Below are 25605 nucleotides of genomic sequence, written 5' to 3'. Positions count from 1 at the left end.
AAGTACTGTATATTGGGCAAATGTTATTGTTAATTTTCTCTGATTCGGTCAGTAATCTTGTCTGTGGATCACGAGGGGAAAAGTGGAGATGAACCAAAACGGAGTGGATTGTGAAGTTAAATAGTGTCAGGACACAAAAGACTGCGTTTCTAAGCCAGTCGGCATCCATACCGTAATACGCTTAAGAGTAGTGCAACCACATTTTAGGTGCGGCTGGCGGGGCGGCTAGCTTGACTGTGACTTCGCAAGTGAGGGCTCACTTGCTTTTCACCCCTATTTATGGATTTTTACGGATCAAAATATCAAATTTGTTGTAAGATTGTAAATACCGGTATATGTGACGTCATCATCCTGTAAGCCAATTAGGTTGTCACATGACATTTGTGGACCCTGGTATCTTTTTACTTGGAGAATTCATCAGTAAAGTTTCAATCCGTGTCCCCCCCCAAAAAAAAGAAAAAAAGAAAAATAAGTGTTTTTGCAATAACCGATGTTTTCTACAGTCTTTGGTGCTAGCTGATGCTAACCTGTTTTCTTTTTTTTATAGTGTTGCAACGGTATTAATTAACTTGCCTATTAGTGACCTACGACTTGTTAGACCAGCACTAACCGGCCATGGAGGCTAACAAGGGCTGCCCAAAGAACATCTGGATTAAGACATACGGCTTCAAAGTTTTGGTGCACTGTGTTGCATGGAGAATCTGTAAAAATAACGATATCGTTATTTCACTGTCTAATAAAAATTAGAATTCTATTAATGGTTTTATCATGCGGTTATGCGATACCATGGATAGCTGCTGCCAGAAAGTTGAGCTCTTTACAACAAACGCTCTCAGTCGCCGCCATTGGCAAGCTGTAGCCGCAGTGACACCAGTAGTTTTCCCTCACTCTCGCGTCCTCGTGTGACGGATTGTTTTCATCTCGCTTAAAAGGAAAACATTTGGCGTATTTTAATACCACATATATATTATTGAAAGCATAGTACATATTTTAGTGCAAACTTGTCTTAATAGCCGGGGTTCCATGTGTCCAGTGAACTCAATCCTATAGATGATTTGTATGATTTAGAGCGGAGACTGAGATGGGATGTCACTCAAGTTATTAGGCGTGGGAAGCAGACGAGCGTATACTTTTGGCAACATAGTGTTTTTGTCTTTCCCTGATGAGCATCAGTAATATAGTTTCAAAGACAAAGCTTTATTATTTGATTCTGTTTTTCTGCTGGCAAAACATTTTACTATTCTGTGATCCTAAACCAAGCACTTTCATGTCAGAATCACATAAGCAGCAAAAGAGAACAGGGCTGTAGATAGTATATTAAATGGAACACATAAGGTACATATTAAGAGGTTAACACAGGCTAATGCAATCATCTCATGTTTTTATTTCACCTTTCAACTGTGATTAGTCAGATTTTTTTCTAAAGGAAACATTTAATCACACATTGTTTAAAGTTGAAGGCACACATACAGAAAGCAGCACGTCATTGTTTTTGAAAGTTTTAGATAGATAAAAGGTTATGATATGAAATATGATGTTTTCTTGTAATACTGAAGACGCTATAGTGGCACATACTGGCACATGTTTGGAGTAAACTCTTCGGTAACACAGAAACACCTTCAGTTAGTGGCACACGAGGCTGGTTTTTGCCTTCAGAGCATAGCAAAAACCTTCCACAGGAAGTGAAATTAAGTGGGCAGTAAGGAAGAGTAAGTAAGTGTACAGCAATTGGTAACTACAGGCTAGTAGTTTGATTGGCAACATCATTATATTACAAAAATCACCAACAGTAAACATTTCCTGTTATTGTAAATGTGAAAACAAATAAACCCAGCCCAAATGTAGCCACCTTCACAAAGTGCTGCAGTGTTTTTAAAGCGACTTGCTATAAATATCGTGTGAAGTTACATATTATATTCTTAATTCTCTATTATATAAAAAAATTAAAATGTCCTTAAGTCCCTGTAAAAATTTGAATCATCTTCATCTGATATCTCCAAAGTATGACAAGTATGACAGAACTTGCAGTAAGTTGCAGTAACAGCGGAGGGAGATATTTTATTTCAAGCCAACATGAAAATAATCACAGGAAAGCGTTTAAACAGACATTAATAACCTATTTACATATATAAATATATATTATTATCTGCCCTGCTTAATCATTTCTGGTGATTAAGGACACTGGAATGTACATCATACGTTTTTTGTTCACTACTGACTTTGTGGCTTTAATATATTAGCTACCCCTGCTGGTGATGCAACTTCTGCATGCCTGTCCGTTTCACTGTTTGGAGAAGCAAAGTGTGAAATGGATGCAGTGGACCGGCGTGTCTGTTATATGTTTTCCTATGAGACTGGGTTGTATGGATACAGTAGCTCTAAATGAAGGATTATAAGATGTTAAATATCACAATTATTCCTTTAGCTTGACCACTTAGAGTGTTGTGAAAAAGTATTTGCCCCCTTCCTGATTTCTTACTTCTTAACATATGTGTCATACTTTAATGTTTCAAATCAAACAAATTTTAATTCTACACAAAGATAACCAGAGAAAACACAAAATACACTTTTTAATTGATGATTTCATTTATAAAGGGAAAAATGTTAACCAAACCTACCTGATACTACGTGAAAAATACTGGCAGCCGCCAGTGCTAACCCTCAGTTTCCTAGTAGATGCACGGTATGGTGTCAGGCCGAGCTTATTTTGCTTGTGTAGTGGCATAATACAAGGTTACCACTCTTGTGCCCTGGGTTCAATTCCTGGTGGTGCAGGTGTTTATATAACTTCCTCAGGGATTAATGAAGAATTGCGATTTTCAAGATATTACAGTGCCTTGTTCTTGAGTTATTGCATTCACAAACTTGGGTGTCCACACCACCCGACCACATGCCTGGCTGGTGGAGTGACAACGACACCCCATCAGCCTTCTACGCTTAAGGGGTAAAAAGCAGTTGCCGCTAAACCTAAACTTAATAAGAGGTTCTGCCACCCTTGGCAGCAAAAACTGCAGTCAGACATTTGTGATAACTGGCCATGACTCTTTCATATCGATGTAGAGGAATAATAGCCCGCTCTTATTTGTAGAATTGTTTAAATTCAGCCACGGCAAAAATTGCAATCTGATATAAGTCCAAACTTTTCCTAGGTCACTCTAAAACCTTCACTTTTTGTTCTTTATCTATTTTTTTTTTTTACCAGTCAGAGGTGGACTCTATCGTATTTCAGACATTGTCCTGCTGCATAAGCCAAGTGTGCTTGAGCTTCACAACGCAAAGTGATGGCTGGACATTCTGCTTCTGAATTTTATGGTAGAGAGCAGAATTCATGTTTCCATCAATTACAGTAAATTGTTCATGATGTGACACTACCAGCACCAACTTTAACTGTCAGTATAGTGTTTTTATCTTTATTTTTTTTATTTTAATAAAATGCTGAACAGAACATTACATTCTATTATTTTTAACACAGGTATGGTTGGATTGCTTTTCTTACCCTAATAAATGAAATCATCATTATGGAAAAAGGAAGGCTGATGTTAGAAAAAAGAGAAGAATGAGTACATGTTTAATTGCTTTCAGCTGTGTGTATTTGTGAGTCTACAGGATGACGCAGCAGCAGGTCTCTGGGTAGTCGTCAGCACTGACTTTGCGCTCGTTGCCGTACACGTAGTACACGTAGCTCTTGTCTTTCCACTTGTAGTTCACCTGAGTGATGGGGATCAGCTCGACTGTCTGCCTCTGAAAGAGAGAGATGGAGGGAATTATATTAAAGGAAAACTTTCAACTGTATCAGAGCACGTTAGCTTGAGTCAGAATACTTTAGCTTAGCTTAGCATTGACTGAAAGCAAGAGTAAAGGAAATCTAGTAATGAGCACTTTTCTTAGCCACATTTCAGATTTGTGTTAATCTTCAATTGACCAGCTTCAAACCTTTATGTCCTTTTCTTTAACAAAAATTCCAACAATTAATTCCCCTTTTTGAGTGTTTATATAACAACTAACTCTTCAACCACCATCAAATCATTCAAGATGGCTTTAGTTATCTTTACAGGACACCTTATCTCTCGAGCTTCTGTAGCAGTCGATTACTTTAGTAATTGAACAGTCTATTGATTTTTCCATTGACTAACTGAGGAATCAGTTAAATGAAATACTTTGCAGAGCAAAGCAATAAACTGCAGAGTAACACAGGCACACCAGCACAGGCTGGCCACTGGGGGAGACTACACTATAGCCTATAGACTCAAAAGAGAAGTCTAAGGGAAACTTTGCACATTTTCCTTGCTGCTTCAACTACAAATAATGGAATTTCAGTTTGAATCCATTATATTTCAACTAGAATTAACTGCTGAAGGAACAAGGATAGCTGCTTTCTTTCCTTCCACACTCTGGAGAAGATGGTTCCTAATTTTTCTTTTGAGCTGTGTGTCGGCCTACCTGCTGCAGAATCCTGGAGGTTTGGCCATTCTTAGTTTGATGTTCTTTGATCAGACGCTCAGAGGCCTGAGAGACTGCTGGGTTTGGAAACCCAAGCAGTGGGTAGGCCTGAGAGAAGAAAGACAGAGTTCAATTCACACAGCTAACCGCAGCAATGTCTTTTCCTTCTCCCCAACCTTTCCTTTACATTTACCTCAACTACACCTGTCTGAGGTGAGTTCCTGCAGTGGCTTTATGTTTAATTTATGAAGATTATTTCACCATTTTAACATTACAAACGTAGAATACAACATTCCAAACGACTGTGTGAAACCACTGAGATGTAGTTTTTTTGTATAAAATGTTGGTATTTGTGTGTGTTTACCAGGTTCTGGCTGTTCTTGAACAGCTCCTTCCCTTTCACTGAGCTTAGCTTATCACTCTTCAGACCACAGCTCTGCTCCACCAGATGAGCTTCCACATGGTTTTTCCTAAACACAAATACACAGATATGAACTATATTCATGCTGTCTATATCAAATGTAAAATATAATACAGATATAACACACACTTTACATCCTGATGAATACAACATTACATGAATCAATCAGTTCAAGTTTTAACCAATCAAGTTTCTACTGTTTTCAGTTTAAACTCGCAGCATGTAATTTTGATTTTTATTAACTAGAGGGCACCAAAGCATCACCCAAAAAAACATTTATTCTCTTCCTCTTATCCTTATCAGGGTTGGGTGAGTGCTGGGACCTATTCAAGCATAGGGGAAGAGCCGGGATACACCTTGGACAGGCCGCTAGTCTGCTGCAGTTCTAACACAGAGAGACAGACAACCGTTCACACCTAAGGGCAATTTAGAATCACCACTTAACCTAACCCCACTAACTGCATGTCTCTGGACTGTGGGAGGAGGCCTCAGTACCCACAGAAAACACTCCACTCCACACAGAAAGGCCCTAACCTGATGATGGAGTTGAACTCAGGATCTTCCTGCTGTGACGCAGTGCAAGCCACCGCACCACTGAAAATAATGTATTTGTAGCAGTGCTTTGAATGTTCATGAAACCTCCTGAATTTTCTCAATTTCTGCATAAATTACATTAGATAAATCTCTGTTGTTAATAATAACGGGCTGTCCACTGATCAAGAATTTTTTTTATTATCATTCAGATATGGCTTTCAAATTTAATGCTAATCCTCACATATTTTACATGATACATACTTTTACTGATAATAAAAATGAAACAAAGACCATGTGCAATTTCTTCTCTGTTTCCTTATTTGATTTTTCAAATCTGATTATACTGTATGTCATATATCTGCAGAAATATATGGGCCTGTTAAGCCTTCAAGCAACTCTGTCACTGAAAGACAAAAGCTTTGTTTTCATAAACTGGTTATTCCTCAAGTACAACTAAAACCTTGTGCAGGGCTCGTGTATTATGCTTAAGGACTGGACCCCATCAGTAGTCTGTGGAAGATATTAATGTTTTCTAAAATTTCAGTGGAAGTACCTCAAAAAATATTTACGGTTGAAAAAAAACAAGAACCATCTAATTTGTGTTGACTTTTTAAAGCCCTGTAAAACTTCTCCATGTACCATTTTTCCTCTACACAATTCATGGATATCTGTCAAAACAAACAGACCTCAAACAGAACCTCAAGTATCCTTAATGGACTCTGCAAGTACCCAGGACATGTGGCATAAAATTAGCTTCAAGGGCATGAGAAACAAATTTAAACCCTTTAAAGGAGTTAGATTGAGTTCAAATTAAGTGTCTTTATATACTTCTGCAACCTCCTCCAGGACCATTTGAATTTTCCAAATGACACCTAAAACACACTTGAAGAACCCAATCTTTATACAGGAAATATAGGAACACTGAAACACTGTTGTACTTGTACTCACCACTCCACTTTTAGCTCAATGTAGGTCAGCAGTTGACGTTTTCCTTTACAGGTTTCACATTGCTTTTTCCCCCTACCATCACACTTTGTACACCTAAACACACACAGACATATGACTCATTATTTTTGGTTACTTACACAGATACAATTTTGTTTCAATTTTTTCTTTGTTACTAAAGTCCACATTGAAGTGAATAAAATCATTTAAATATGTTTGACTCAGTCTTGACCATTCTCATTTCTATAGATTTTGTTTTAATTTTTAAAAATCTGATATTTGTTTATTTTGTCGATATGTGTATGCTTATTTTGTCAATATTGCTGCCTATCTTCAACCAGGATACACACATAAAAGACTTTAAATAACAAATGTATTTTTAAATTTTTGTTAAATGAATAAAAGTAACTGATGATTTCACATCCTCCTGAACATTTTTTGACCGATTTCTTCCTTTGCTCATATTTATTGGCCAGATGAGGTTTACTTTTTACAAAAGGTTGTCCCAGTTATTGTGGGATGACTAGATGGCAGATGGGAGCAGACAGGTCATCAGGTTAGTCTGTAGCGTCAGATAGAAGACTGTCCCTGAAGCAACAAATAGCAACAACAGTATATTATTTCAATCTTTAAATTGTTAAACCCTTCATTTTATAAAACATTCATATATAAAAACATTTGTTTAATGAGGCTTTTCTTGCTTTTGGAACACTTCTACTTCTGCTTTTAATTTGAGTAAAAGAAAGTCTACAGAGAAAGCACCATTGAGGACATGAGCAGAGAGTTAAGCAGAAAATGAATGGACATGCTGAAAAAGAAAAAAAGTGATTTATTTGGTGGACTCTTGAAAAAGAGAAAAACTGATCAGGAAAAAAAGTAGGCTAAAGGTTATGACTTTGGTAGGTTCTGAGGAAATGACGAACACACAAGTAGCCCAGGAAAACATGCTGCAGGGCATTGCAAGCCTCCCAGAGGTGTCTCAAACCAGCTGAAAAAAACTGACACTGTCCCATGACAGTACTGATGACATGACTCTGTGTGTGTGTGTGTGTGTGTGTGTGTGTGTGTGTGTGTGTGTGAGTAAGGGTTGTCTGAATCCATTCCAAGTAACATTAACCCCTGCAGCACCACTACTTCAGATGTTACTAAATAAACAGCTATTGTGATCGGTCAACAGAGAGGACCAGACGAATGCCTGAGTGAAAAGCTTAGCCGTTAACTGACTGTAATTCAGTGCATTATTCACGTTAGAACTTGCAGTCCATAATGCTGACAAACATGTTATAAAGCCAATTTTTTTTTTCCCACAAGTTTATTGTGGCGTGGGTGTGGTCTCTGGCCGGCTGCAGAGGAGGGGCGACGCAGGGGCGGGGTGAACAGGTGTGCTGAGAAGTGAAGGTGATTGTCACTCTTTATATGTTCGCAGTGACAGTCGGAGGCGGAAGAGCGGACGTGACAGCAGAGAGCAGGAGTGACTGTGTCCCAGTGAACCTAAAACCACAGTATTAATAAAAGTATTGCTGTCCCCACACCTGTGTCCCATGGATGCTTTACAGGACAAACGTTACATTTATAAACCCTCAAACTCTGAAAGTCTCATGCTCTGCTCAATACATGTAACAGAGTCACGTCATTCCCTGTATAGAGTAAAAGTCCGTCATCATCCCAGCTGGCTGTTTTCTGAGTCTGATAAGTAGATATCTACTTTGCACAGCTCACCAAATAGTTCTAAGTGGAAGTGGGGTATAAACTGTCTGTATTGTTGCGTTTGATTGGATCACCTGTATCTGAAGGGGAAAACATGAGGTAGAGGCTCCATAGTATAGTGCAGGGGTGTCCGAACAGATTTATTAATAGAAATTCACCTAGGGGCCAACAATCCCTACTGACATTATTTTCTACATGTTCACAACCCCAGCATTTTCATGCAAATATGATCTAATCAAAATGCAATATATTAAGCTGTGGTTTTGACTTTAAAATGTTAATAGTGAATAAATTATTTGAAAACACAAATTCAAAACAATCATAATCTAAAATTTATGAATTTCAGGTGACAATTCTTGTACTTGCTTGCCAACATTAAAAAAAAAGAATAGGAGGTCTGATCAAAATTTATTTACACTGAGTCATTTCAAATGTAATTGTTTAATTTTACATATCATTATTAGTTTGCATGTGTAAAAAGAAAGAGGTAGATGAAGATAATACAAAATGTAAGCTGTGAAACTGGTGTGTTGTCTGTTTTAATTTCAGTTTGTGTGACCATTGAGTACCTGTCTTTGCCTGTGCCATTACAGTGAGTGCAGGCTGGATCGGACTTTGCCGCACCATTACACACTGGGCAAGTTTTCTACAACGACACAAATACGCAAATGTTTTCATTGTACCTTGATCAGACTTTTCATGTCTTATTATTTACTATTGAGAGTTTCCTTACTTTTCCACTTCCACTGCACTCCCTGCATTGCTCAGTACCTGCTGCATGGCATGTGTGGCATTCCTAAACACAAACACAAAAAAAGTCAAAAATGAGCAAAAGATAAAAACTTTTCAGAATCGCACTGATGGGGAGTTCTCCTTAGATTCCTCGCACACAGTTTGTGTTCATAGTTTAACTTCTAATTAGAGCTCAAGCTAAATTGAAAACTACACGTGACTATAGCACTGACACCTCATGCTATGTTAGCAACCAGCTCATTCAGGAACTCAAATCTTCACAGATTTCAAGGATCCCTTGAAGAATCTCAGGTACCCAGGGCCCAAAAAGTCCCCTGAAAGATTTTTAGGAATTTAAACTCCAAAGGCTCCTCAGCAGCATAAAAGCGTCTTGGAATGCTAAAGTCTTTTTAGAGAGATCCACAAAAATCTAAAACTTTTAAAACCCAACTGAAATGCCTTGAAGAACCATTGCATCCCTTTCAGAAGCCCTTGAGCCACACGGGCAACCCAGGGAACATCTTTACAAGGCCCTGTGAAACATGAACATTTTCAAATTTGACAAACAGCTTTAATCCACAAACGGCTTCTGACATATTTTCAATGTTACCTGATAGCTTTCCTGTTCCTAAATATCCTAATTCTTTATGTATATATATCTTCAAGCTTAAAGCTCAGAACTAAACTGCAGGTAACCCAGCACTTTGACAGATAGCTTTTGTTATTCAGTCACCTTGACGGAGGACGTGTAGGGCACCCGGACCTTCTCTGTATGGTCACTGAAAAGTTTGGGGGGTGTGGCCTGGACCTCCCATGGTCGTGGAGCGGGCTGGGCGTAAAAGTCAGCAGGCTCACCTTTTAAATACATGAGATCACAGAAAATGACAGTCAATAAACTACTAGTATAATAAGTTACTGCATTGTCAGTAGGTTTACGCAAGGATCAATAAAAGAGGCATTTGTTATGAAAACCAAAGTAAGTGTTTCCAGCTTGAACTCTTTCAGGTAAAACACTATTTATTAATCAGTTGTTCTGGAGTTTGATTCGTAAGAGGCTCTGAGTATCACACTATTGTTTTTAATCCCTCACAAGACCATAAACTTTCAGTGTGGTCAAGAACAAAGTGAAAAATGTGGTTTGGTAACAGGAAACAACAAAAGCTTTACCATCAGATTAAAAAGCATCCAGCCTTGCTCTATAATAACAGAACATGGTGGCTCAAGGAAACAAATGAAAATGGACATTTTAATGGCTAAAATGAAAATGTGTGTTTACCTTCATGTGGTTTGTGGGCCCACTCAGTTGACCTGGACTCAGTGAATGTCTCCAGACGATACTAAGGAACAAAAAACAGACTTTACTGAGAGAAACTGGATTTGCTGATAACATTACTGTGGTAATTTCTCTATATTTCACATCAGAGTGAAAGTGAAACATACATTTCAATGCATCAAAAAAGCTGGACATGTTAAAATAAAAGTATATTTGTTGTGTCAGACACATGTTACAGGCGTTATGATTAAATAACAATGATTGTAATAACACTGCTCACTATACTCTTAGTATATGAGCCTTCAGTCTGTTTCTGGATCAGGAAGAAGTTGTATTAATGCACATGTCAGAAAATCAGGAAACACCTTATTATCAAAATAAGTGTAAGATGGAGATAAGTAGGGGTGAAAATATTGCATAACAAGAACTATTTTCACTCTCCCTGTTAAAAGTCTAGAAGTGAGATAGTTGTTGTAAGCATAAATATGTAGGTAGAAGTACTGTAGCGGATATCAGTTTACAGCTATGCAGATCTCTATCAAAGTCACTCTTTTAAAACCTATTAAATCCTGCACACAATGTGTTTAAATTTGTAACATGCAATGTATTTCCAATTTGGGTTCATATAACTGGGCATCATATTACTGCATAACAAATTGTGTGGTAAAACTGCGGTGGCCTTTTCTTTGAGCTTCTTGCAACAGTTTTGAGGATGTGATGAAAAGTCCTGGCAAACTACTACTTCAGCAGGTCTGGACATTTACTAAAAGCCCTCAAGTTTTTGAGGAAAAACAAAGTCATTACACATGTTTATTTTCAACAGTTCATTATCATTCAATTATGTCCGTTGGTCAAATGTTTGGAAAACTATGAATAAAAGCAGCTCAAACCAGAGCTCTGCAACAGACTCATCAAGATAGTAAAGGCAGATATGGAGGTAACTGAGTCCTCAGCATCACTGATGGTGACAGCATTATAAAAACGGGAACATTTAATCACTCTAAAGGTGTTGAATGGCTCCATGGAGGTGATGACTCCCTGAGTGACCGGAGCGTCACCGTAGCAGCAATGAGACGACACAAATTCCTTGAATGCCGTACGAGCCTCATCCTCAGACAGAGAGGGGATGCTACAAAACACATAAACTCTGTGTTAAACCAGAATATTCTACTGGTTGATGAGCAGCTGAGAGATGCAGGTAATATGTCGTACCTCCATTCAGGATTTTCAGGGCCGGGTTGGGGTGGGGCTACCGGCTCCATGGGCATGGGAGGGGGCAGGAAACCTCCTGCATCAATGACAAATTTTCAAATACCAGCAACAGCATTAATGTGAGGAATTATGTGAAGCAGGCTTTTCTTACCTCCTCCTGGCACAGTGCCTTCATAGCCTGGGACATTTCCAAACATGTTGGCTTGGGGGGCCATGACAGGTGGGTACATAGCTTGAACAAACAAGAAGAAACAAACCAGTGAAACCAATATCTTGGATGAACTTCAACATGGAAAACATGAGTAGCCTTATTTTTTGGTTCAAACTAAAGTTCCAACAGAGCAGCTTAGGCGGTCTGGGCCCTATACCACGAACCTCGTTCAGCTAACACGATGAACTAAAAGTTGAAAACAGAAAAGCCGGCTTTAACTAAGCTTGGCCTAAAACAAACAAAATATCCAATTTGTGAAAAAGGTGACATTTGATATAACAGTATAACACACTTTCATGCATCGGTGAATGCGGGCAAAACAGAAGCTACCTTGGCATTATAAGTACAGTGTTGACTAGTTGACTTTGGCCACATGCCCAGTTTAATTTTTTTTTCTTTTTTGCCATCTTCGCACAGATTTCTGCCTTTCTATTTATTTTTTATTTTTCAATTATTTATTTTAGAAAAATATATATATCCATCTATGGGGAAAAAAAGTTGATAAAGAATCATGTCTCTCAGTCAAAAATGTACTTTAAAAAAATAATGAAGCCCAGTCAGAACAGGAAACGCTAACAAACTAACATAATGAGGGAAATCAGTTCCTTGGCTGGCAACTACTGACATGCCAGCAGAATAATGGCTCAGAAAACTAAAATTAGCTCATGAGCTCTAGCAATCTAGCCCATGTTAGCTAACATTTATAACAATATTTAGAAAACAAATACATGAAACCAGACACTTTTTAAGTCACGGTAATAACCCTGTAATTTCAGACCAGTGATTTGTGTCATGAAATGACTTCTTCCTCTCCTTCCTTTCATTATCAACCTAAGTTTTATTTATTGATTATTTATTGTTTATTTGTTTATTGATGATAAACCTCACTGTGGAAACGCTCAGTATCAAGGACACTGGACATTTAAATCTGTTTTCCCTCTGACCTGTCGCCAAGGACAATTTGACTTAGATAACAACAGAAGATGCCAAATAATACTAAAATATGTTATTATTAAGAGTGTTAAGACTACATTTGCCTGACAGTTTCCCCTTCTAAAAGGTTCTAAACTTGCCAATGTTCCTGACAGTTTGGTTCCAATGCTTATTTTGTTTTTCCACACAATTTAGAGTAAACTAGCATAATTTTAAACTCAAAGGGGATTTTTTCTTCTTCTTGTTTGTATACGAGAGAAACTGCTTAATAAACAAGAAGTACAGGTGTTTTTGTAAGCTTTTTACAACTAACAGACTTTGTTTCAGTCAAAACCTCACTTATAAAGGACTAATTTTGGTTACATGAATTAGAAGGAAAAGTATCACATGTCATAGTTGCATCCTTTTTCAGAAGACTCATTCATCAAACTGGTTAAACAGTGACAAGATGGAACATGACAAATTTCTATAGAATTACACTATGTGGACAGCTGAACAAACCTGAACCTGCACAAAGGAATTTTTGGTGCAAATGAAAGAGGTATCTGCCCACGCTAATGTTACCCCCCTGAGCTCCTAGAGTTTTAGAGTAAACATTTTAAGTTGGGGATTCTTTTACTTTCTTTCTTTTCTTTCCTTTTAAGTATTATAGACATTTATTTTCATCACACAATGATACAACAAGAAGATCCACAGACAGCCCCTAAGCCCCATTTTAAACAACTAAAAAACTCTCAAAGTCTCAGACTTTTAGTAGTTCCCTCAGACTGTGAAAACCTGAACCACACTTGCAGCTGTTCCAGTAAAATTAAAACAAGCATGTTACATGACACCCAAAAATGGTGACAGAATATTGTAATGCGCCTCATTTTACTTCTGATATTAAAATTTGACCCCCTTTATTTTTTTTAATATATTTTTTTTATATTATATTTTTTCAGAAAACACATGGGGAACACAGCTGGGGCCAATCACACACAACGAGACAGAGGACGAAAAGCTAGACATAACACATGAGACGAGGTACCTTCGGAGTAAGAGAAGTAAAACAAAACATGGCGCACAGAGACAGGAAAAGTAAAACCGTAAATAACGGGAACACTCACAGAGACGCAGACAGACACAGAGACATGATTGAATGGGGAAACATGGATAAACATGGCAGCCAATAGAAAAAAGGAGGAAACACAAGGAGGAAACAAGACACAAGAACTCACACAACCTATAAAAACACAGACAGAGAGAGAGAGACAGAGGGCAAAGACGCAAGGGGAAAATACTAAATAATCAAGGAACTAAACGGGGAATATAAGAAATTCAAAACGAGGAACCCTCGTCCAGCAATGATGAAAGACTTTCAAGTTATAAAACAGGCTATAAAAAAGCAGGTTAGGTTAATGTAACAACATGAATGGGAGGAGTTGGGCTTTTCTTACCTCCTGCAGACACATTGCCTTCATAGAATGGGACACTGCTGAAAGTGTTGGCTGAGGTGGGCATGAGAGGGGAATATGCAGCTGGAATAAAAAAAAAGAAACAAACCATTCAAACTAACACAGAGAGAAACAAAGTTTTATTTATTTATTTGGTCAGTTGTCAGTGCTAACCTTCTGAGACGCCCTAAAACCAAAGCTTTCATATTTAGATTTTTTTGGGATAATTAAAGATGAAACATCTACAGAAACATTGCGTCTTGCTTAATAACATAATAATGATATGATATTGTTTTTATTTTTGTGGATTTCTGGTCAAAACAAAAAACCAAAAAATCAACGAATGTAAACAGTTAGATGACAGAAACTCATCTGAACCCTAAAACGTCATTTTAAAAATGAACTTCTGATAGTTGATGTTTTTGCTTAAAGGGTTAGGGGTCTCCCCTTCCAGAGGGAATTATTCTTTTTTCCCTTATCAGAGGCATCAATCTCATTTGTTACTTTGATGGACTGCCTAATTTTCAAGAATCTGTCTTAGCTTATCCATCCTTCCATGCATATATTTTCTGCAGTTTTTCTGGGTTTTGGTCACTGAAGCAGCAGTTTGAGCAGAGAAACCCAGACCTCCCTCACCCCAGCTCATCCCGGAGGACATTGAGACACTCGCAAGTCAGCCGAGAGATATAATCTCTCCAGCGAGTCCTGGGTCTGCCCTGGGGGTTCCTCACAGTGGGATATTCCTGGAGTACCTCACCTAGTCAGGTGTCAGTTAGAGGCAGAGGTCTTAACTGATTGAGTTGTCTGTAATGAGGACCCAGTATATCTGGATCCAAGCAATGCCAAAGATATGAAGATATGGAATTATTTCTGTTAATAAGATAAGCTATGTCTGGGTCGCTTTCAGAGATCAGCATGTCTCTGTGACTTGTGTGCTTTGACATTTTCAAAAGCCTGGTTGCCTAAAAATTGTTTTAATGTAACCATCAACCAGTCCTGCTAGTTCTGGGCAGCATTGTTCTGTTCCCATGTTAAAAACAATTTCAACCCAATTTCAGTAGGTTTGAAATTGAATCGATAAAGAAGAAGTACAGTTTAATGCACTTTCAGCAAATGTGTTATGTTTTGTTAATCAATGGATTAAATAGCTTAGAAAATCAAACTTTTAGCTACAATGCTTGTTTGTTTGTTTGTGCGTTTGAATTGAGCTGATAAGGCTCATCAGACTTTGATCAGCTGCCAAATCTTAAAGTACTTGTCTAGATTTACTCAAGTAGCTATAACTAGGACCAAGAATATCCAGGTCCTTGGGTGTCAGGGTCATGCTATGTACAGCTGTTAACAATTTTGCCATTTTAAAAAAATCTGGATGCTTTAAAAAGCTTCAGCTTTTGTGGTTGTGGCTAGCTCGCTCCTATTTCCCCTTCTACGTGTTGGAACAAGAACACTTCAGAGCGGTAGCTCATGATTGCTTCTTATCTATAATAGGTGGCTTAGTCCTTGCTCAGGTTGCTGGAATGCAGGTAAAACAGAAGATACTTTGGCATTATAACTTTGATGTTGAATTTGGCCAATGTTTGTTTCTTTTTGGTAAATGGTCTGATTCTTATACAGCGCTTTTCTACTCTCCCAGAGTACTCAAAGTGCTGTATACTACATGCCTCATTCACCCATTCGCACTCACTCATACAAGCACTTCTAAACACAAGTGCAAACTAAACTACATTCACACACATTCATACTCCGATGAACGCATCGGAGGGCAACTTGGGGTTAGTATCTTGCCCAAGGATATTTAGCATGCAGACTGAGGACGCCAAGGATCGAACCACCAACCTTCCGATCAGTAGCTGATCTGCTCTACCACCTGAGCCACAGCCACCCATTTCCTCATCCATTTTCACCCAGCTTTTCCCTGTCTCTCACATTCTTTCATCTTTGTGCCACCATCCAAAAGATAAATGTTACAGTGTAAGAGAATTTACAACCCAATAAAATGCATAAACTAATCCATATCAATTATCCATCCATATCAATAGCTATATTAAAATTGAATGAGGTGCTACAGCTGGCAGTCGACATAAGAAGAAACGCCCTTTTGACTAAATTTTAACAGCATCCTTTAAAAAAAAAAGTTTATTTATTTATTTATTTATTTTTTTTAGAAAAAACAGGTATATCCATCTATGAAAAATATAGTTATAATTTCTTTCAGGACTTAAGTCAACCTCTGTTTATAAGTAAAGCTGTTCATGCACAAATAAATCCCAGAGAAAAAATAAAAACCCAAAGATGCAATTGACAGATTAAAAGATATCAGGTTCCCATTTAACAGACGTCTAAGCAGCAGCTTATTTAATTTAGAATAAAAAAAACTTAAAAGGAATCTTAAAAATGCACCTTGCATTAATTTGAACATATTTGCTGGAACATATTCGCTCGCTCCGAACACCAGCAGCTCATCCCTGCATCCTTCTTGTGTCCTGCATGGACTCGGTGTGTGTGCAGGGTGACTGTTGTGTCCTGCTATTTGACTTCTTACCTGCGCTGTTCATTCTGCTGCAGATCAACCACACAGGAGACCAGCTCGGTTTTATGGTAACCACACAGGATCCGTTAATTTCACTCCGCTTCACAACCTTCGAAATACCTGTAATTAGGACCTCTTTGTATCAGCCCCTATATCAAATATCTTAATCAATAAACTAATGTTTAAAGGACTGCTGTCATTTCTATTCTCTTACCTGCAGACTGGTGGTGGGTAGAGGTCTGAGGATAAAGAATAAATATAAAAACAGAATTAAAAACTATTCTTAGTCTATCTGAAAAATTGATATTGGGTCAAAGAGAACAAATAGCTGCTCTGTTTTCTACTGTGTTTCCTCTGTGAAAACAGAAAGGAAATGAAGCCCTGCCTCTACTGGGTTGCTAACATACCAACATGTCACGTGTCAGAAGCTGTTTTTTTCTTATCCAGACATGTTTGTACAGCTTTTCTATTCAAGTGAAATTGTTCTCAGGTCAGTAGGCGGCCCCGGCGTTCCTGGAGAGTCATTTCTCATAACCCGCCCTCGCATCCTCTCCCCCCCCTCCATGTTGGACTTTTCTTCCCCACTGCCTCACCTGCTTAAGGCCCTTTCACACGTAAAATCTGTAAGAATATTTCGTGCGTGAAAGTATTTTTTCGGACTCATCTATTCTTCATGCAGCTGTTCACACCGACCAAGTTCGATTTTTCCGATGTTTCGAATCTGAATAAACAGATCTGACCAATCAGAACACTTCATTTAGCAACCAGCATAGCTCAAATCGCGTGTCTTTACTGAATATACAATGAAAGAGAAATAGTAAAATCATTTTAATAGTAAAAATAGCAAACAAAACAAACTATTTTACCACAGGCACACAGCTAAACACTGCTCACTTTGAAATTATTTCTCTACCTGCTCCGGTGTGGTCCCAACTCTGCTAACAAGAGCTTAAACTGGCCCACTGACATCTTGAAATATGTACAAAAGCGGCCATCGTGCAGTTTCAGCTCCTGGGTCAAAACATAAAATGCTTTCTCTGAGAATCTGATGAACCCAGAATCTCCGTCTCTTCCTTTCCTGGCTTGGGAACATCGGGACCAGATCATCGTCCGCTTTTTGAGGACGAATTTAACGCAAAAACGCGACGTGTTCGGTGTGTCTGCAGGATATAGGGCAAGTTACCGCCTTTACACTACATCAGTGGCAAAGGCGGTGGTAGGAAAGGAAATAACAGAAAAAAAGAAAGAAACAAAGAAAGAAATTATATGTTAAACGGGATGAGAGGAATAATTACTACAATTATTACAATTAGATCCACTTCCTAACTGTGGGACATCTTCAACATGTTTTTCTTTTGCATTTGCACCAAATGCAGAAAAGCAAAGCTGAGAGGCCATATATGAATGAACATATTGTGGAAGAATTAAAATATAAAATAAATCTGACTTTTTTGTTAGTATATTTCTTTTAAAAACTCGTGTATTTAAAGAGAAATGCACTATTTTTTCAGTTTAAAGTTAAAGTGTGTAAAATCTTACCAATAGAAGTCACAAGATTACAAACTGCAGTCCATTGATTTCTAATTTTTACTGCCTGTAGCTATAATGGCTGTTGTAGGAAAAAAAAACAAAAAAAAACAAAAAAAAAAAACTGGACTGAATAACAGCCCTGTCCAACCAAAAAAAGGAAAAAAAACACACATTTTTTAAAACATATTTGAAAAATATCAACACTTAACAATAAATAAGAAAATTTAAAAAAAATCAGATGGGTGTCACATAAATATTTTGCAGTAATATACGTTTTTACCCCCGAGTCACCGCAAAAACTCGGGTGCCTCAGATCTGTCCTATCATTTATTTTATTTTATTTTTTTTTTAGGTCTGGACAGGTTGTCAGTCCACTGTTTACCTCGATATGCCAGGTGAGTCATGCTAATCTATTTACTCTGGAGGAGGCTCTAAAACGTTTTAAAAGGAGTCCAATACCAGTCAAGGACACAGTTCTACTTCATACTTGTTGAGGATATCCTGAACTTTTCTGTTGGTATGCGATGCTGTTTGTTAGCTGCTGTTAGCCAACATTATTGAAAATGTTTTTGAAGTGGATCTAACACGGTTGGATTTGACACTTAGTTAATAAACTGTCCTACTGTGTGAAAATGTAGTCAAACTATTTATCAAGTGTTGTTTTTAGGACACTCGAGTCTAACATTAGCTGACATAATGTTAAGTTATAACCAGCTGTGTTGGGGGGTTCTTGGGGGCCTGGGGTCTGGGGCCCTATCCTTGGCTCGCCGCAGGGTCGGTTGCCCGCTGCCTGTAGTCCCCTGGCACTCGTGCGCTTTGCTGTGGGAGCTCCATCTGGGACGGACTGATTAATGATTGATTATTGATCAAGGAACTGACCTCACAGCCCATTGTTCATTCAGTGGGCTAGTTTCAGTCATTGTGCAATGAACTTTTTATAAGGTTGGGGAAACCTGCAGTCAGCTGAGACTGAAGAAGTCACTTGGATGAGTGATGAAACGTTTCTCCCTCTGAAAACACCACGTCCAGATGAACAGAATCAACTTTTTGGCATTTCCTTACCTGGATGATTTAGCATGCATCAAGACGTCTGGGACCTCCCTTTCCCTTGGCTTCCCTGGAGTGGACACATGTTTGTCATCAGGACATGTGGCCTCAGATCTTCAGCTTTCTTGGGGTCAGTGGGCGTCCGGTTTCTTCTGGGTCTTTCTCTGTCCGTCTCTGGCTCCCTTGGGGCGGCATGAGTGCATTGTTGTAGTCTCTCACCCTCATTTATGAAGTACATTTCATGACAAACACTTATACTCACTCACATCCTCTGTCTCACTCACTCTCACACACAAAGAAAAACTTTATATTTGTGTACCTCCATCTGTTTTGTCTTTCAGGTGCTGTGTATCATTTGAGTGTGCTTTGTTACAGATGCAGCAGTTGAAAACCCTGCATGCCTGTTTTTGTCATCCCCTTCTTTTCTGTCCTTTTTTCCATCCCCCTTTCCCCCCCTATTATTCCGTTGTCCTCTATCTTTTGCCAATCTGGCCTTTATTCCCTGTCTGCTCCAACATAATATCCACACAGATAATAACATGAATAATAGAATAAAATAGATAAATTAAACAAAAAAATTAAAAAGACTATGGTGCTCCTCTTGGGAAAGTAAATACGTTTGGCACAACAAAGCATCCAGACCATGATTCTGTTTGCTACAACTGCTGGACAGGTGAAAAAAAAAAGATGTAGGGGCAGGGCAATATGGCAGGTTCCAGGAACTGGTTTAACTGTATGTCATCAGTTTGCTAGAAGTAATTACAAAACTTTTTTTTCTTTTAAATAAACTCAAAAAATGGCTGACTACACCTTTAAAGAAAACAGCAGGAAGGTCTTTTGCAAACAACAATCAGCCAGCAGGTGGAGCCATAGTATCATGAAGCTAAACTGCAGTCAGTTTACATTCCTCTAGATCTTGGTCGTGTCACTGTGAATAAAGAGGCAGAGTTACAGGACTGATGTCTGCACACTGAACCAGAGACATGGACACATACAGAGTGGAAACTGTTCAGTTTAAATAAACATAGGCGGGTGCTTGATTTTCTCTCTTCTGTACTCCATGTCGGTAAATCAAACGCACCTCAAAGGGGCTGAAATGTTTGAAATGGTATTAAGAATAAGCCTGAGGTCAGTGGCGGCGTGTTAAGGTGCAGTTAGACCCACAGAGGGTTTCTCTCAGTCTGTGACATTCAAGTTTGTCTGTTGCTCAGCAATTAGCCATGTAGAGTGTTTCATGATTTTACAGGTAAAAGAACAAAGGACTGAACAGAGACTATTTTACTCATCATAGCTCATCAGAGACTATAAAGTCCGGATGCCTTAGCCGCATGTTAACACACTGGATGCCTTTTGGCAACATTTCGGTATGTAGGGTTTAGACTGTGACCCAAAAATATTTTGCTTTCCTAAACCGAAATAAGTAGATGTAACCCACCCAAATGATAAGTGCAAAAACAATATTAAGACACTTGAGACATAATATGTGGTCTGCTGGTTGGCTGCACTGTTTCAGCCTCTGTCACTCTGGCTGACTCCTTATGTGGGCGTCATCTGTTTTTGCTGGTGGACCTATTATGCATGCTTGGGATTTCTCCTGTTACAAGTGTAAGTACAAAGATAAGTGTCTACTGGTAGACACTTCTCTTAAACATGACCAAAGCTTTAAATAATGACATCAGTGCAAGTACAAGTAATAAGCTAGCTACGGGGAGGGACGCAAGACAGTGTACTTTAAGTGCCGGTCCCAAGACTAGATAATTCAGGAAGGTTGCATCAGGAATGGCATCCGGCATAACATCTTTGCCAAATCAAACATTAACTAAGATTTTCATTGGGAGTGACCAGGATGGATAAGATTAGAACAAGTACATCAGCGGCAGAGGGTCAGCTCAGGTTGAGGATTTTGGAGACAAAGTTAAATAGGGAAGGCTAAGATGGTTTGGATGTGTGCAGAGGAGGGATAGTGGATATATTGGGCAAAGAATGTTAAATATGGAGCTGCCAGGCAGGCGGAAAAGAGGAAGACCACAGATGTAGTGAAGGAGGACATGGGGAATGTTGGTGTGACAGGCAAGGATGCTGGGAATAGGTAAGATGGAGGCAGATGATCCACTGTAGTGACCACTAAAGGGAGCAGCTGAAAAAAGTACATGCACACGTATTCTCTGAGTGAAAATCTTAAGCTTCAGGATACTCTAAGTGCTTAAGTTTTGGACAGTTTTTGTCTACTGTTGGTTCTGTACAATGTAAATGAGAGGGAATATTCGTCCTATAGCCACGTGTTTCTCTACTAGAATTTAGGAATAAAAACTGATGGCGCTCGATATAAGCATAATAGGTCACTTTAAAGTTTGTTCTACTCAGAGGAAACATTAAGGGTGAATTTTTCTTTAAAAAAAGTTTCTATTCATAACAGATTCAGGAGGGAGTTGAACTCACAGCTCAGAGTCTGGTCCTCCTCCACTGAGAGGATGTTTACACCTCATTGTGTGTGTGTGTGTGCGCGCCTGGGAGCATGAGTGTGTGTATGTGTCATCCGGGTTGAGCAGAGTCATGCATTCTTTCCATTACCCTCATCAAATCAATGTTCAACAGCCCTCCTCCATCTACTGTCCCTGTACAGCTGCAGTGTGTGAGTGAGTGTGTGTATTTGTGTAAATGTATGTCACTGGAATGCCTGATCAATAAACAGATAGGATATTTGATCGGGAAAAACTGGGACGACCACTCTGTCGATGTGGGTTCCAGATAAACTGCTGCTGATGGAAACCTGCTTGATGTTATTTCACAGCATGTCGGCTTCAATTCTGTGAATTTTTTAGTGACTGGTTCATTAGTCTTACTTTTCTTTGAGCATCACCAGCAGTCTGTGATCTTTAGCTTTGAGTGAAATACCTCAGCAGTGACTCAATAGCATTTTACACCAGGATAAGCAGTAAAAACTCAAACTTGTGTTTGGTGCTTAATAGCACCAAACACAAGCACTAAACATAAAGTGCTACACATTCATGATGTGCGGCATGATACAAAGTTATGAATAATCAGTCCTCATCATATCTTACATACCTCATAGTACCATATTTTCTGTGCTGTCAGACTACAGACTTTCTTCTGGTTTCTAGAGTTTATAAAAGAAGAAAGGAGGCAGAACTTTCAGCTTTCACGCCCCTCGTCTGTGGAACCAGCTGTCAGGAAACAGACACCCTCTCTACATTTAAGATCGACTCAAAGCTTTACTTTTTGATAAAGCTTATAGTTAGGAATTAGGTGACCCTGAACCCATCCTTTAGTTATGCTGCTAAAGACTGTTTTTTCTTTTTGTAATAATGTTTTTTGAACACTAGTTATATTTTGCAGGATTGTAGCCAAAGGAAAATTTGAATAACAGCGTCGTATGGCTATGCTTCAGGACTTCATGTGATGCACCCATAACTTCTTCTCCCCTCTCCTCACCTCTTCGCTCTCTTGTTTTTCCTTCCCTTCACCCTCCAGCTGTTTGCTGCAGAGCACCTCCCTCCCCGAGACAGTTAAATGGGAGTTTTTCCTTCCTACTATGAAAGTGCTTGGTCATAGGGTCTTTACCTTATGGTATAAAGCAACTAGAGGTGACTGTTGTTGTGATTTGGTGCTGTATAAATAAAACTGAATTGACTTGAACTGAATCAATGAAAATTGCCTTTGGCATGACAAAATGACCTACTCCAGTGCCATCATTCTATTCTGGAACACCACTAGCTTTGCATGAGTTACAGTTAAAAAATATAACTAAAACCTTCCTTTCAATGGCCAATATCTAGAAGTATGACAATGTGTAGCAACCTCATTTTTAAGCTTTATTTTTTAAGCTTAAATCTTTTAGTAAATCTTACAGTAAAACCTGATTAAAGGAGTTGAATATATGTCGCTGAGACAGTGAAGTTCACGGGTGTCAATAGAATCATGTCCATCCCGCATGATAATTTCATATGTCAATTATTAATGGCCTGTCAGTATCTGGGAACCGAATCTTCAGCCCTGCTTTGAATAGCAGAGATGCAGAAATGTGTGCATGTAGCACAGAGCCATGGCTCGGTGTTTAAATGAGTCTCACAGGCCTGAATGTGCGCTTGAAGCCATTTTTAATTCTTAATTTGCTTGATCTGCTGCTCACCACAATCAATTTTGGACTTTTAACTGTATTTTCATAAGTTTTCAGCTTTTCCTACTTATAAAAAACTTCCTAATGGCTTTTCATACTACTCAAAGTAATTAAGCAATAAACAGTTAACCTGCTGAACCCCAATCTCTGTACCAGAGGAGAGAGGGAGAACATCTGGTTTAACAAGATATACTGCTGGATCTGTTATTTAAATATAGACATGTGTGGTATCCACAGAAATGTCAGAATATCAGCTAAAAGCTCACAAAACAATTTCAACAACCACCGAACAGCTAAAACAGCAAACAATTAAAATCCGAGTAAACAGATTCTGCAAAAAGATGTAAACACCAAGTGTGAACCAGCAGCAAAAGAAGACCAAAACTACACTTCACATTTGAAAAACATTGTAATGAATTCCCTGAATTCCACCACGATAAAAGCGCACTTCCTGCATAGCTCTCTCTGTTTGCTTCGAGACCATTTTTCAATCAAAAATCTCTATTTTCTGCATTATTTGCTTGCTTATTAGCAGTCTACTGTTATGTACAGTGTTGTCGGCCACTGTTTTTTGTTGGTCCCCCCCTCCCCCCTAAAGAAAACAACCTCTGACAAAAAAGCGTAATTTCTGCTATTCAATTTCAAAGAAGTTTCAACTTTCACAAATTATATAACTGCAAAATGCTTAGCTATAATAAAACCTTTGTAACTTTTTGAAAAACAGAAAAGTTTCTCTTCACTTTCTACTGTATAATTTATTTTTATGACTACAGTTAAAAAAAGAAGAAGAAAAACAACAACAACAAACTGGACAGTCTGGGCAATTAGCTACCAGAACTATTTCTGTAATTTTATTTATTTATTACAATACAAGTCCAAAGATTAACCCCAACCCTGCTGACAGATTTATTGCTTTGTCACAGCAGCTTTTTATTTATCATGTAGAAAAACAACCCAACTTATGATCAAAGTGTGCTGTATGTGGCCCGTGATGTAAAATGGTTTTAGAGCTTTTCAGGCCGTTGTCTATGTGTAGTAGCTGTGTACTGTCACCAGGGGGCAGTGTCAACAATATGCGAGACAACTGGACCGTTAAATTAGCTCCTGAAGTAAAATATTATTTTTCTCATGTGTCTTTGTCTTTGTTGTTGCTCTCTCTCCTCTACAACCTGCTTTTCAACCAGTCAATCATATATTTTCTTGGAGGCTTGCATGCAGGTACATCCGTGTTGGTTGCATATCCATAATCCTTCATTTGCAGTAGTCTGTGTCTTATTTGTGCTCACAACATTCAGATTTTAACAGTGGATACTAGGAGTTGCTGTAAGTACTATGTGTTCCCAGCAGGTAGATGTTAGGTTCAATCCCATAAAAAGTCAACATCCCAAACACTCACCTGCTTTTTGTCAACCATACAGAGATGTCAAGATGTGACTGTGTCGTCATGGCGACCTCTCAGTAAACAAACTCTTCTTCAATGGGCCACAGCTCACCAAGACAACAGTAAATATCCAGGAGGCCTGACAGTGTGTTTATGTGAAGTGAAACACAGATTTGATCCCTGGGTCTCCTGCAGAGAAAAGGTTTTAACTGGGGGGAAAGAGTAAATCGGGTGAGAATATTAGAGTAGTATATTTCAAAATAAATTAAATTGTATACTCTGAAATCAAATAAAAAACTGCGTACACTGTGTGTGTGTGTCCTTTGCTTTCTCAAATTGAACCTGTAACTCAACAAAATGTTAGTTAATGTTAGTTTATGATGCGCCAGTGCTTGGCCTACGCTAGTTAGCTGAAATTGCTAATGTTAGCAGCTTATATTAGATGGGAAAGCAGAAGTGCCAAATTCCGATCAAATTTCAGGCATTAAGAAGCGAATTTGGAGAATGGCACTTAAAATGGTTTTGTCCCCCATTCATGTTGAATGGATGATTAAAAAAAATCCTTTTTAATTTTAGGGCTCAAAGTTGAGGTGTACCAACACAGGCAATATCTGGTATCTGTTTTCATGCCACACCTCTTCTTATTCAAGTCACTGAAATGGACTTTTTCACCATGTTTGCAGGGGTGTCAAACTCCAGGCCTCGAGGGCCGGTGTCCTGCAGGTTTTAGATATGACCCTGGGTCAACACAACTGAATGAAATGATTAGTTCATTACCAGGCCTCTGGAGAACTTCAAGACATGTTGAGGAGGTAATTTAGCCATTTAAATCAGCTGTGTTGGATCAAGGACACATCTAAAACCTGCAGGACACCGGCCCTTGAGGCCTGGAGTTCGACACTTGTGTGTTGGAGGCTTTTAAATTTCCAGTTGCACTGATTGTTGTCTGAAAGGAGTACACTCTATCTTGTAGCTACATATCTTGTGGATTTAGCTTGTTAACTAAGCTGTCTAGCACTCCATTTTCTAATTGTTGACATCTCTGGTTTCAAAAACCAAGTGACAGTCCAGGAGGAGGTGATGGCACAGTGGCCACATGCATCCTTTAAAAAATAGAAACAAAAAGCAGTTAGTAAAA

The 25605-nt window shown here is 38.6% G+C and overlaps 1 long non-coding RNA gene across 9 annotated transcripts; it reads right to left on the bottom strand.

The window, feature by feature from the left end:
* Positions 1-1210: 1210 nt before the first annotated feature.
* On the bottom strand, positions 1211-25182 carry LOC106098429 (protein SSUH2 homolog). 9 transcript variants are annotated; one of them, XR_002062203.2, is made up of 17 exons: positions 24773-25182; positions 24483-24676; positions 18964-19130; positions 16586-16610; positions 16384-16480; positions 13845-13925; positions 11416-11496; positions 11265-11340; positions 11052-11181; positions 10056-10116; positions 9513-9634; positions 8781-8843; positions 8617-8693; positions 6344-6436; positions 4805-4910; positions 4441-4548; positions 1211-3741 (listed from the first exon to the last, which is right to left on the bottom strand). It is a non-coding gene; the product is annotated as a protein SSUH2 homolog (long non-coding RNA). The 9 variants fall into 9 exon arrangements; XR_002062202.2 differs by having other exon boundaries at positions 24483-25182; XR_002062207.2 differs by having other exon boundaries at positions 16384-16491; positions 24483-25180.
* Positions 25183-25605: the final 423 nt, after the last annotated feature.

Source organism: Oreochromis niloticus, linkage group LG5, assembly GCF_001858045.2.
Source record: "Oreochromis niloticus isolate F11D_XX linkage group LG5, O_niloticus_UMD_NMBU, whole genome shotgun sequence".
Lineage (NCBI taxonomy): Eukaryota > Metazoa > Chordata > Actinopteri > Cichliformes > Cichlidae > Oreochromis > Oreochromis niloticus.
This window is presented reverse-complemented; position numbering and strand designations above follow the sequence as displayed.